We start from the raw sequence: 12,794 nt of genomic DNA on the forward strand, positions 1-12,794 counted from the left end.
TGACAACTTAACAAAATGCAGTGTGTTCTCCAAAGGATTATTTCAGCCTCAGAAATAGCTACCTTTCACATAGCTTCACTTTATGCTCAGCATATTCTGTCTGTTGTGGGTGAATTCCACAGAATCATCTCAGAGATAAAATTGCTTCATAACTGGGTCTTTTTGTGCCTTTATTCTCTAGCCTAGACATTTTTGAGTAGGGGTACGTAAGATGATACACTGGGGTATAGGAAGAAAATATTAGAATTTTTCCTTTAAAAAAATAGGAAAGAAATTAAGCTTTATCAACAGTTGATATTCATACTGACACTGATGGTCTCACTCAGTTTCTCTGCATAGAAGGCTATTGTGTGTCATGCCCAGTGTCCGTGGTTTCCTGAGAGAAAAGTGAGATCTCATAATGCAGACAGGTTGACTGAGGTCCCCTCACCATTTGTTGGTTCTATTCCAGGGTATTGAAGTTCCCATGAGACTGGTTAAGTGGATTTGACGGCTATATTTTCTTGCAAAGTAGAAACTACATATTGAAACTGTATATTGAAATGAAATGAGTGACCTTGAAAATCTTTTCTACCACACACAAATTCACTGGCTATGCCAAAGCAAAATGTGAAAAAAGAGCTGTTGAACTTATTTTTGCTCTTCTTTTTACAGTTTAGATTATTCATTTGAGACCCCTCTTCTTTAATAATACAAGCATTTATGCTATACATTTCTCCCTAATTATAGATAATTGTGGACAACACATGGGTAGATCTTGTTTTTTTAATCCAATCTGCCAATTGTCTTTTAATTGGTGTATGGACCATTTTAGCTGCATCTCACAAATTTTGTTATGTTGTATTTTCATTTTTTGCTCAGTTCAAAATACTTTCTAATCTCCCTTGGGACATCCTTTTTGATCCATGGATTATTTTGGAGTGTGTTAATTTCTAAGGGTTTGGGGATTTTCAAGATGTCTTTCTCTAATTAATTTCTAGTTTAATTCCATTATTGTTAAAGAACATACTTTGCATCATTTTAATTCTTCTAAATTTGTTAAGTTTTGTTTTAGTACCCAGGGTATAGTCTATATTATTGAACATTCTATGTGCACTTGAAAAAAGTGAGCACTTTGCTGTTGTTAAGTGAATTTTTCTATAAATAAATGTCATTAGGTTCAGGTGATTGATAAGTTTGTTCAGTTCTCTTATATCCTTGCTGAATTTCTGTATACTTGTTCTGTCAAGTACTAAGAGAGGAGTGAAATTTTTTCACCTGTAATTGTGAATTTATCCATTTCTCCTTTCAGTTCTATCAGATTTTGCTTCATGTATTTTGAAGCTCTGTTTGGTGCATACATACACATTTAGAACTCTTATGTCTTTTAGTGAGTTGATCCTTTTACATTATGTAATGTCACTTTTTAATCTCTGGTAATTTTCTTTGCTTTTAAATCTATTTTGCCTGATATTAATATAGAATTTTTATACCATGAGTAAATAAAAATAGATTTTTGATAATATTATTTTATACTGTATCATCTAAAATTTTGTTTCATGTATGTTATACAGTGTATGTAATACTTAAGCACACAGTGGTTGTATAATGTATGTAAAATATAAGTAGTATATAATAGTGCTTGCAGATGTATTATTTAAAAGTTTGGAGACCATTTTTCTAAACTTGCATAATCCAAAGTGTACTGTAACTTGCACTGTTTTCACAGAATGCTAACTGATATTATGAATAAATATAAATAATATGAAGGTTCTCATAGTCTTACAAGGATAGGAAATGCTGCATTAAGCAGAACTGAACATGTTTCTTTGCTACATGACCTCTTGGAGCCTTTATGGTGCCAATATGTATGATGACTCTCCAAGAGGGACAGAGTATGCAGTATTCTCCAAGCTCTGGTTCTAGGAAGAGGTTTGTTAGCCTTATTTTGTGATCAGTCTGTGTGCCACACAGTAGCCAGACTTATGGTAAAAATATCACATTTGGCTTTTTGTGTGTTTGTAATGTCTTGCTAGCATCAAGTTACCAGTATGTTTTCTTCATCCTAAGTAAAGAGTAGTATCACTTTATTTTCCCAAAAGAAGTGAAATTGTATTGGGCAATTAATCAAATTCTGACCAGATTGGAAGTATGAATTACTTTTATTAATCTATAATAAATCTAAAATAATATCAAAATATTCACTACTTTATTTGAAGGTCTAACCAAATAGTGAGATAACACTCTCTCTCTCCCTCTCTCTCTCTCTCTTCCCCCCTCGTTCTCTTGCTCCATATACATATATATATATGGATTCTGATGCAGGCTAAAGTTTGAGAAGCATTGTGCTACTATAATGCATTTAAAAATTTTTGGATTGCAACCTACAGTAATAAATGCATTTTATTTTATTCTTATTTATTTATTTATTTATTTATTTTTATTTATTTTGGCTGCGTTGGGTCTTCATTGCTGTGCGCAGGTTTTCTCCAGTTGCAGCAAGCAGGGGCTACTCTTCATTGTGGTGCGCAGGCTTCTCATTGCAGTGGCTTCTCTTGTTGCGGAGCACGGGCTCTAGGCGCGTGGGCTTCAGTAGTTGTGGCTCATGGACTTAGTTTCTCCATGGCATGTGGGATCTTCCCGGACCAGGGATTGAACCCGTGTCCCCTGCATTGGCAGGCGGATTCTTAACCACTGTGCCACCAGGGAAGCCGAATAAATGCATTTTAAATGGTATCCCAGTACACATCTATATTACATTCTCTCTATTTATACAACTGAAACCAAATTTCCATGAAACAATAGTAGCCCTGAATGTGCACCATGATGTTTTCTAGTCTTTACCATCTCATTCCATTTCATTAAAAAAAACATGAATCATGACCCTTAAAATGAATGAATTTTACAGTCCATTAATGGATTATGACCTGCATGCAGCATGAAAAACACTGATCTCATGTCCTGTCCTGTGCTGTAGAGGCTGGATTATTGAAATGTATGTTCCACAGACTCCCTGGCAACTGGGTTCTGCATGTATATAACTCATGTAAGATGGAAGGCAGAGTTTTTTTGAAACAGCATTAACAGAGCTCCCAATGTCAAGTAACTAACTTCATGGGTATTGAGGGGCAGGGTGTGGGGTTTCAGTTTTCCTGGCGTGGATCATAGCAGGTATGGTGTGGTTCTGCATTAGCGCTGGTAATAATGGTGTCCTGATTACAGCAGCTTTTTGATTATGGCAGTGGCTATAAGTTTCTGGAGCTAGAAGCTTCCTGATGTAGAGGAAATAGCAGATTTGAATTTTAGCTAGATCAGTGCTACTCAAAGTGTGGTCCGCGTATCAATGTTAGTCCAAGAACAGTTTGTTACTTGTCTGCAGTTAGTACAGAAATTGACATTAAGTATTTTTAAAGTTTTATTGCAATTTGACATTGCTGCCACATTCAAAGGAGTGATCAGTTGACTTTGACAAAGTATGAGTCTGTCATCTATTGGAACAAATTATCACAGTAATCTTTCACCATAGGTGGTTTAAGAAGCACTGAGCTAGATTATTCTGGAGGTTATATGGACATTGAAATGAAGTTAAAGAAATAGGGAGATTTCCAGTCAGGATGACACAGTGATTTCATGTTTTATATACCCCTCTGGTCCAAATATATAGCAGAGAGAGATAAAATGTAAAAATAGAAAACCAAAAAAGATACAGCCAGCTCTAAAAACAAGAAAATGGAACAGAAAGCAAAGCAGTAGCACTGGACTTGCTGAGTTCCAGGTTGAGAAGCAGAAAAAAGCATCCAGGGTTTTGGTGACTGTGAAGTATAAATTTCTTCGTTGATGATATGTTGGTAGTAAGTTCAGTGTTGTCTACAAATCTCTTTCTTTCAACTGATCTTAAAAGATTGCTATTTTCTCTCAGCTCCCCATTGTCCTCCTTATCTTTTGGATAAGGAGTATGAAGTCAGTCTATATTTAATCTGCCAGTTTTTTTCCCAGATAGTTTTTAAGATATTCTCTTGGTCTTTGGAATACTGCAGTTTCACTATGATGTGCCTGAGTGTGTTTTGGGGATTTATTTTTACTTATCCAGCTTGATATTTAGTATGATTCTCAATGTCATTATCCTTTCTTTCATGCTCTGTGTTCTCTTCTTTTGGAACTTCTATTAGAGATATGGTGAACATTCTTCTTCTAGTCTCTAAGTCTCTTAATTGTGCTTTTACATCTTTTATTTCCTTTTCAGTTGTACCCCATTTAGGTAATTTTTTTCATACTATTTTTCTAGTTCAGCATTACTCTCTTCAGCTATGTATAGTGTGTTGTTTAACATATCCATTGAGTTGGTAATTTCAAAAACTATATTTTTTTATTTCTGAAAATTTCATTTTGCTGGTTTTCAAATCTTTGTTTGTTTTGTTGGTAGCAGTATTTCCCTCCATGATTTTTAATTTCTTATTTTTTTTAGCCAATTTAATGTGCTTAGGAAGTATATGTATAATTCCATTATATGAAGTTCAAACGAATAGTACTCCATGTTTTTTTTATGCCGATTCTTATTCATGGTGGCCTGTTTTCTTGTATTGGTTGTAATTTTTTATTATGAGCTCATGCTTGGTGGAAGGGGAGAAAATATTTATGTGTGGAAATCCTTTGTGGCCCATTTTGAGAATGAGTCCCTTCACAGAAATCTTACATTTTCTCTTCTAGGCCTCTTGGAGTGTAATCAAACTGAGACTACTTTTCCAATTTTATACTGATTTCTAAGGAGTTTCTTGGATCATTCAATGTGTTAGGATAAGAGAGAATATCTTTATTTATTTTTTGTTTATTATTTTTTGAGTCCCTGTTTTCAATTCTTTTTTAAAAATTGAGTTATGGTAGATGTACAATATTATATGTTACAGGTGTACAATACAGTGATTCACAATTTTTAAAAGTTATACTCCATTTATAGTTATTATAATATACTGGCTATATTCCTTGTGTTATACAATATATCCAGAGACTATCTTATTCATAAGTATGGTATATCACTCAATGGGATCTGATTCTCCAGATTTCCAATGTGTGAGTGTGTGGGGTTTCCCCATGGCACCAAACAATTCTCCAGATACCAGCTGGGAGTCCTATGATTCAACTCAGTTCTGACACTATCTACCCGGAGATAGCATCAGATTCCATAGGTTAAGGGTTCACTCCCACAAGACTGTCCCCCCCCTCAGCAACACACTTCAGATACCAATTGCAAGCCCAGGTTGTCACCTGTACTTCTGACCAACTGACTATAAATCAGAGGTTCCCACGACCCCCTCCTTGGGTTTTATTAATTTGCTAGAGCGGCTCACAGTCCTCTGGTTCCTTCCTTCCTTCCTTCTTCCCTATAACTTTTTATTTTGATATAATTTCTAACTTAAAGAAAAATTACAAGGATGAAGTTTCAGCCTAGCTCCACTGAGGCCATCCCCTGAGTCCACAGAAATCTAAACCATGGCCATGAACTTGGGTAACTGGAACATTCACAGGCTGGCTCATACCATCTGCCTTCTTCTGGAATACAAAGACTTAAACTATGAGGAAAAGAAGTACATGGTGGGGGATGCTCCTGACCATGACAGAAGCCAGTGGCTGAATGAGAAATTGAAGCCAGGCCTGGACTTTCCCAATCTGCCCTGTTTAATTGATGATGCTCTTGAGATCACCCAGAGCGATGCCATCTTTTGCTACATTGCTTACAAGTACAACCTATGAGTGGAGACAGAAGAGAAGATTCATGTGGACATTTTTGAGAACTAGGTTATAGACACCTCCAATTAGCTGGTCAGTGTCTGCTACAGCCCTGACTTTGAGAAACTGAAGCCTAAGTACTTGGAGGAGCTCTGTGAAAAGATGAAGCTCTTCTCACTTTCTGGGGAAGAGTCCACGGTTTGCAGGAGACAAGGTCACCTCTGTGGATTTTCTTGCTTATGACAGTCTTGACCTGCACCATATATTTGAGCCCTAGTGCCTGGATGCATTTCCAAACATGAAAGACTTCATTGCCCACTTAGAAGGCCTGAAGACGATTTCTGCCTACATAAAGTTCAGCTGCCTTTGCCCAGGCCCTGTGTACATAAAGATTGCTGTGTTGAGCAACAATTAGAGTCCTGTAAGACCAGAAGATAAGAGCTGTCCCTGCTTCACTGGGGCCCTGAAGAAAAGCTGGACCTCCCTGTACCCCCAGAATCATCCCTCTTGTTCCTTTCTCCTTCTTCTCTTTCCCCTCCCCCATCCCTCAGGCTTTATTAGACCCCTTCCCCTCCTCTAATCCCTGTTCATCTTGGCCCTTTAAAGGTTTACTGCACCTTACTTTTCTTTAGCAATTCCCCACCCCCCCAATCTTATCCTTCCTGCATAAGCCAACCAGACCATCCTTCCCTTCAGTGGTTGCCTCTGCTTTGAGGTACCTGATTGGACCCTTCTCCAGTAGAGCTCAGCCCTGAGCTCCCCAACACTGCTCTGAAGGCCAGTATTGGCCTGATGTGGAGACCCTGCTCCCCCAGCATGGTCCCTGCCCCAGCCCTGCCTGATCCCCAGTAAAGCCTTCTCTCTCTCTCTCTCTCTCTCTCTCTCTCCCTCTCACACACACACACATACACACACAGAGTTTATGAAGTAATGTACAAGAGAAGAAAATCCTAGACCTGTCTCATGAAGCAAATGTTACCATATCAAACCCAACAGCACTAAAACTAAATAAATAAATAAAAGCATCTCAACTGTACTAATCATATTTTTTATTTTCTGTATTTTATATGAGGCTTTGACATCTCGGGACCTTGCTAATCCTGAAGAGACTACCCCTTTCAGAGCTAGCTAATTCCTAGAGATATTAAACTTGCCTGCCAGGATGTCTTTGATATGCAAACCAACCAATCCATAGTCCATACTCCCAACTACCTCCTTTATTGAACTCTCACACACCAAGCCAATATTCCCCCTGCCCTAAATCACTCCAGGGGCAGGTACAGGACAACTGAGGACCACCCTCATAGCCCAGAGCCCACTGAAATTATTCAAACTAACCAATTCTAAAATGCTTAACTTCTCTTGCCTTTTTCTTCCCACCAAAACAACAATGAAGGCTTGTGCTCATATTTTTCCCTTGTTCCTTCTGCCTCCTAACTGACCCTAGTACTTCCCCATGTGGCCCTGCATGGTGTGACATGTCCTCTTCTCTTGGAAACTGTGAGTAATAAGCTCTTATTTCAAAGGCAGTTGTCTCCATATCTGTCACTTTACCATACCTGATTAAAACAAATCCCAGGAAGATTTCAAGACATCAACCAAGTAGAGTTTATCCCAGAAACAAAATGATAATTAATTATCAGAAAATCTATTAAAGTGATATACCACACTAAGAAAAACACAGTCCTATAATCATATCACTTGAGCAGAAAAAGCACTCGATAAAATTCAATCAAATGTATCCATCCAAAACCTAGGGCAAACATATATTTAATTGTGACACTTTTGACATATTCCCATAAAGTCAGGATTTCAATAAACATTAATAAATGCTTCAGTCCTACATTATATTGAAGTTATTAACCAATGCAAAAAGTCAAGAAAAACAAAGTGTATCCAAACTGGATTAGGAAGAGACAAGCTGTCTTTATTTGCAGACTGTGTGATAGTCCACATAGAAAATTCAGGAAAATTCAAGAGAACCTACACATAAATTATTAAAACAAATAAGAGGTTTGCTGGATAAAATATCAACCTATAAATCCAATTGAAGTCCTCAGGGTGCCTTCAAATTGTAGTTTATAACACATAATACCTAGTGAAAAGCAAATTTCAGAAATATTCATGTGGTTTGGTCTCACATATAAAGTTTAAAACCTGAAAAATAATACTATATATGTTCTAGGGATGTATACAAATGTAATCATTTAACTAAAGCTTGCATGATAATGACAAATTCTAAATTCATGATACTGATTGTCTCTGGGGAGAAAAGGGAGAAAATGAGATTAGGGGTGGTGACACATGGAAATTCACCTAGATCTATTATTATTTTCCTTTAAAAATCAGTTACAAATATTATAACAATTTAAGATTTGATAAAGCAGGGTGGTGGATGCATGGATATATCTTATATTTATTGCTATAGTTTTCTGTACAAAACATTTAACAATAAAACCAAAGGAATTAGGGAAATAAGTTAGAAAGCTGTTTGGTAATCTAGATGAAAGTTGATAGGAATACAGTCCAAGACAGTATTCTAGAAAGGAAGAAAGAGAAAGAAATATTTGGGCTAGACAGGGAGATGGGACCGCGGAGGAAGAGTGCATAACATCTCGCAGGTTTCTAGCTTGGATGACTGATGTGGATGGCATTGCAACCACTGAGATATGACAGGAGTGTATTTTCTGCCATGTTTTGTTTGAAATATCTATGGGACTTCCTGGCGAGAGTATGAGACTAAAAGTTGAATACATGATTCTGAAAGTCGGGAGAAAGTATGGATAGGCAATATGGGTATGGTAGTCAACAGCATTATAGAAGGTGGTGAAAACTATGCGAGTAGGTGAGACCATCCAGGTGATGAGAGCAGGGTGAGAAAAGGAGCAGGAGGAGGATAAAGTCCTAAGAAATATTAATATTTAAGGAATTGGAAGAGTAGGGGAAGTTCAGAGAATGGTTGGGGAGACACAGAGGAGAACCATGAAATTGCTGTGTCACAGAGGTGCATGGAGTCGAAAATTTCAAGAAAGTAATGTTTGGTGGTTTTACATATAGCAGAGAAGTTCAGCAAGAAAAGGATTTAAAAATTTGCCTATTACATTTAGCAAATAGGAGGTTACTTGTGACTTTAGCAAGCATAGTTTCAGGGAATTGGGAGTTGGGGGAAGAAGTCAGGTTGAAATGGGTTGAGGATATAGTGGAAGATGAATATAGGAGTATAGATTGCTCGTTTAAGAACATCACCACTACTAGCTTTAACAATATAATCACTATAACTATCGCCACTACCAATAACGATAATTATTTCCCTCATTACCAGTACAATCACTGTCCTGTCCACTGGCTTTTTTGTAATTCCTTTTCCCTTCCCTCAGCTTCTCTCTTTTTATGCACATCTACTACATTTGTTTGGCTCTGTGTATAAGATAGGTTCTTGACCTTGAAGGGTTTACTCTGTAGTAGAAAAGACAGGCATGCAAACATGCAACTTTAATACATGCACTCTGTGGTAGTCATTCATATTATTCTCCGGGTATTTCCTGCTTTCCTCATTCTGGGAACACAGTAGGATTATACATCCTTGCTCCCTGTAGCTGAGTGGGGCCACGTGTTTAATTCTGGCCAATGAGTTGCGAGTTAAAGGGACATATGCTACTTCTAACCTGGGCATTTAAATTTAATTGGCCAAATCCAGCAGGAAGCACGTTTTACAAATAAAGTTTTATTGGAACACAAATGTGCCCATTTATTGTCTATGGCTTCTTTTTGCTCTAATGGCAGAGTAGTTGTGACAAAGACTGCATGGCCCTCAAAGCCTAAAATTATTTACTATACAGAAAAAGTTTGCTGACACTTTCTCTAAAACAACCTAGCTTACCCTGATGCTCCATTCTGAGGCAGTGTAGTGATAAAAATTTCTCTGATGTAAAGTGTGGTGTATTTGAATGAACACAGGCTCAGAAGCTAGATGGGGTCTCTGAGTCTACATAGTTAGCCCTGGGTGCTATGGAACCCTCTACTCAAGCCTTTGTGCGGCTCAAATCACTGTCTGACAGCACCAGCCACAAGGAAGAATGAAAGCAAATGGAAACAATCTCAGACTTGCATTGTATGGCTCTAAGGGGTTTCTATAGACTGCAAGTTTGTGTCCGCTTCAAATTCATATATTGAAATCCTAACCCCCAGTGTAATGGTATTAGGAGATGCAGCCTTTTGTAGGTGATTCGGTCATGAGGGCAGCACCCTCATGGGTGGGATTAGTGCCCTTACAAAAGAGACTCCACAGAGCTCCCTTATCCCTTCCACAATGTGAGAACACAGGGAGAAGGTACCATCTATGAACCAGGAAGTGGGCTCTCACCAGACACAGAATCTGTCTGCACCTTGATCTTGGACTTCCCAGCCTCCAGAACTATGAGAAACAAATGTGTGTTGTTCATAAGCCACTCTATCTATGGTGTTCTGTTATAGTAGCCTGAACAGATTAAGACAAGAGTAAAGGGAATATTGATGAGTGAATGTTCAGTAAGATCAAGCACTCTCTAAAAGTCAGAGCTGTCTAAAATCAGAATGAGTTGCCTTGCAAGAATAGAGGGTTCAAGTGACCCTGGGGTATGGAGCATAAGCTTCTTTTTGCCCCAAGTATACAAGAAGAAGCCAACTTAACTCTTGGAAAAATGATATATTAGTTTTCTATAGCTGCATAACAAATTGCTAGAAACTTAAAATAACATGCATTTATTTGCTCACAGTTCTGTAGGTCAGAAGTCTAGCAGAGCATGACTGGTTCTCTGCTCAGTGGGTCACAAGACTGATATCAAGGTGTTGGTCAAGCTGAATTCTCATCTAGAGGTCTTAGGGGAAAAGCCACTCCAAAGTTCATTCTTATTAGAATTCAGTTCCTTGTAGTTGTAGGACTGAGGTCTCCATTTCCTTGTTGGCTGTTAGCCAGTGCTGGCTCTCAGCTTCTAGAGGTTGCACACATTCCTTGTCATGTGTCTCCTTCCATCTTCAAGTCAACAATAGCGTGTTGAATCTTTCTGGTGGTTGAGTATCTGACTTCCTCTCTTGTGACCAGTCGGAGGAAACTATTACACTTTTAAAGGGCTCACGTGATTAAGTCAGTCCACCTGAATAATCTCCCTGTCTTAAGGTCAATTGTGCCATATAACATAACCTAATTATGGGAGTAAACTTCATCATATTCACTGCCTGGGGAATATGCAAAGTGTGTACACTGGGGTGGGGGGAACCTGGGGGGTGCATCTTAGAATTCTGCCTACTACAGATGAGAAGAGAATTCTAATATTGCATACTTAGCTGGACAAGTTGATGTTCAAAGTACATTCCAATCTTGAGAATCTATGATGCTGTGACTACATCAAAGTTCAGATTGAGAAGAGGGCCTAAGTCACAATTTCTGCCTTCATGCAGTTTTCAATGTGGGAATAAAATTAACACATACAAAACTATTAGCATTGTGCTAAACGAATGGTTAAACTGTGTAAATTAGGAGTCTATAGAAGATAAAGGAGGAGAGAGATTGGAGAGGGTTAAAAATGGTTAGAGTGTTTTCTTGGAGAAGGTGTGACCTGAACTGTTATTTGAAGGAGGACGAAATAGAAAATAACAAATGTCTTCCTCTTTCTAAACTTCTGGATGGTTTTTATTCATTGTACAGTCACATTTCCAGTGTGATGCTGAAAAATAAGCTAAGAAGATTTATCCAAAATTTAGAAATAGGCAAAAGTATGACTACATATCTTTGCAAGGTCATACTGGAATATTGGCAATATACTCATATTGCGTGAAGATCGATTCCCTCGGTCAGTGGTTCTCAAACTTTCATAAGCATCAGAATGCCCTGGAAGGCTTGTTAAAACACATAATGCTGTGTCCTAGCCCAGAGTTTCTGATTCAGTAGGTCTTGAGTGGGTATCAAGAAATTGCATGTCTAACAGGATCCCAGGTGATGCTGGTGCTGCTGGTCTGGGGAGCACGCTTTGAGAATTATTGCTCTAGAGAAACATACCATTGTTTGACTTACTATTTACCATTGATTAAGGCAAAGATTCTGTGAAGTTACAGGCTAAATTATAGAAGTTGCCAGTGATTTTTGTCCGGTAGAAATACAAATAATTTCTGTCCAGTGAAAAATATAATTCCAATAGTTTTGTTCCCCTGTAAGACATTTAGCTGTTTTATGTTTCAGCAATTTAGCAATCTTATTTCAGCATTCTTTCTTTCAGTGACTGTATATACTAGTCTCTCAGATCCTTCTTTGAGCTAGCATTAATACATACCCTCATTAACAAGTTAAATAAATCTTCGTGTTAAAATAAACTTTGGACATGCATACTATGTTTGTATGATAGTCATGATTTTTAACTTTTGGAAATGTATACCTTGACAGGGTTGTGTGATCAAATAAGTTTTTGACAAGCCAAGTTAAACAAATTTACACAGGATTCTTAACAATGCACCTCTCCCAGACTTTAATTTGCTATTTAAAAAGTAGATGATGCAGCATTTCACAAACTTATTTGACACTGGACACTTTTTCCTCAAAGTGTCTTTAGAAAACATTGCCCTACACAGTTATTATCAGTGACATCACAGCCATTTCCACAATTTCTAAAAGAAATATGTTACCTAACTGCACATATTGAATCTCATCTCAGTGGGAGAGCATATTTTTAAAGTCAAGGAAGAGAACTTTTGTGTCATTTGGCACTGAGGAGGCCTTCGCCACCAGATTCAGGGTGGAGAAACTTTTGTCCCCTTTTTATCTCCTAATACCAAGCAGGACTCCAAAGTTCCCCTCAGAGTTCCTGTGAGATGACAGAGAAAAGTTCAATGCATTTTTTTTCCCCAGATCCAAATCTCCCATTGCCAAAAACCTTTCTTTTCAGCCCAAAAAAATGTTTGTAGATTTCTCCTTTTTCAGTGATGTCTAGGATAACTATGCCACAGAGTTGGAGGACACTCACCGGTGGTTTGAGAGCAAAGGTAGTTACTATGTCAGGAATTCAGGGTTCTGTTTCTGTAGCCCCACATCAGTAGAGGCCTGGATTGAGCCCAAACCATGT

At 37.9% G+C, this 12,794-nt stretch overlaps 1 long non-coding RNA gene and 1 pseudogene across 2 annotated transcripts in view; both read left to right on the forward strand.

Annotated features, from left to right (window-relative positions):
* LOC309621214 overlaps positions 1–12,794 on the forward strand; it is a 632,915-nt gene that overhangs the window by 57,056 nt on the left and 563,065 nt on the right. The gene's annotated exons all lie outside the window — the stretch shown is intronic.
* Positions 782–9,383, forward strand: LOC309621151 (glutathione S-transferase Mu 4 pseudogene; annotated as a pseudogene). The gene has a single exon. The product of its transcript is annotated as a glutathione S-transferase Mu 4 pseudogene (transcript).

The sequence above is a fragment of the Balaenoptera borealis genome (assembly GCF_965194805.1).
Source record: "Balaenoptera borealis genome assembly, chromosome: X".
Lineage (NCBI taxonomy): Eukaryota > Metazoa > Chordata > Mammalia > Artiodactyla > Balaenopteridae > Balaenoptera > Balaenoptera borealis.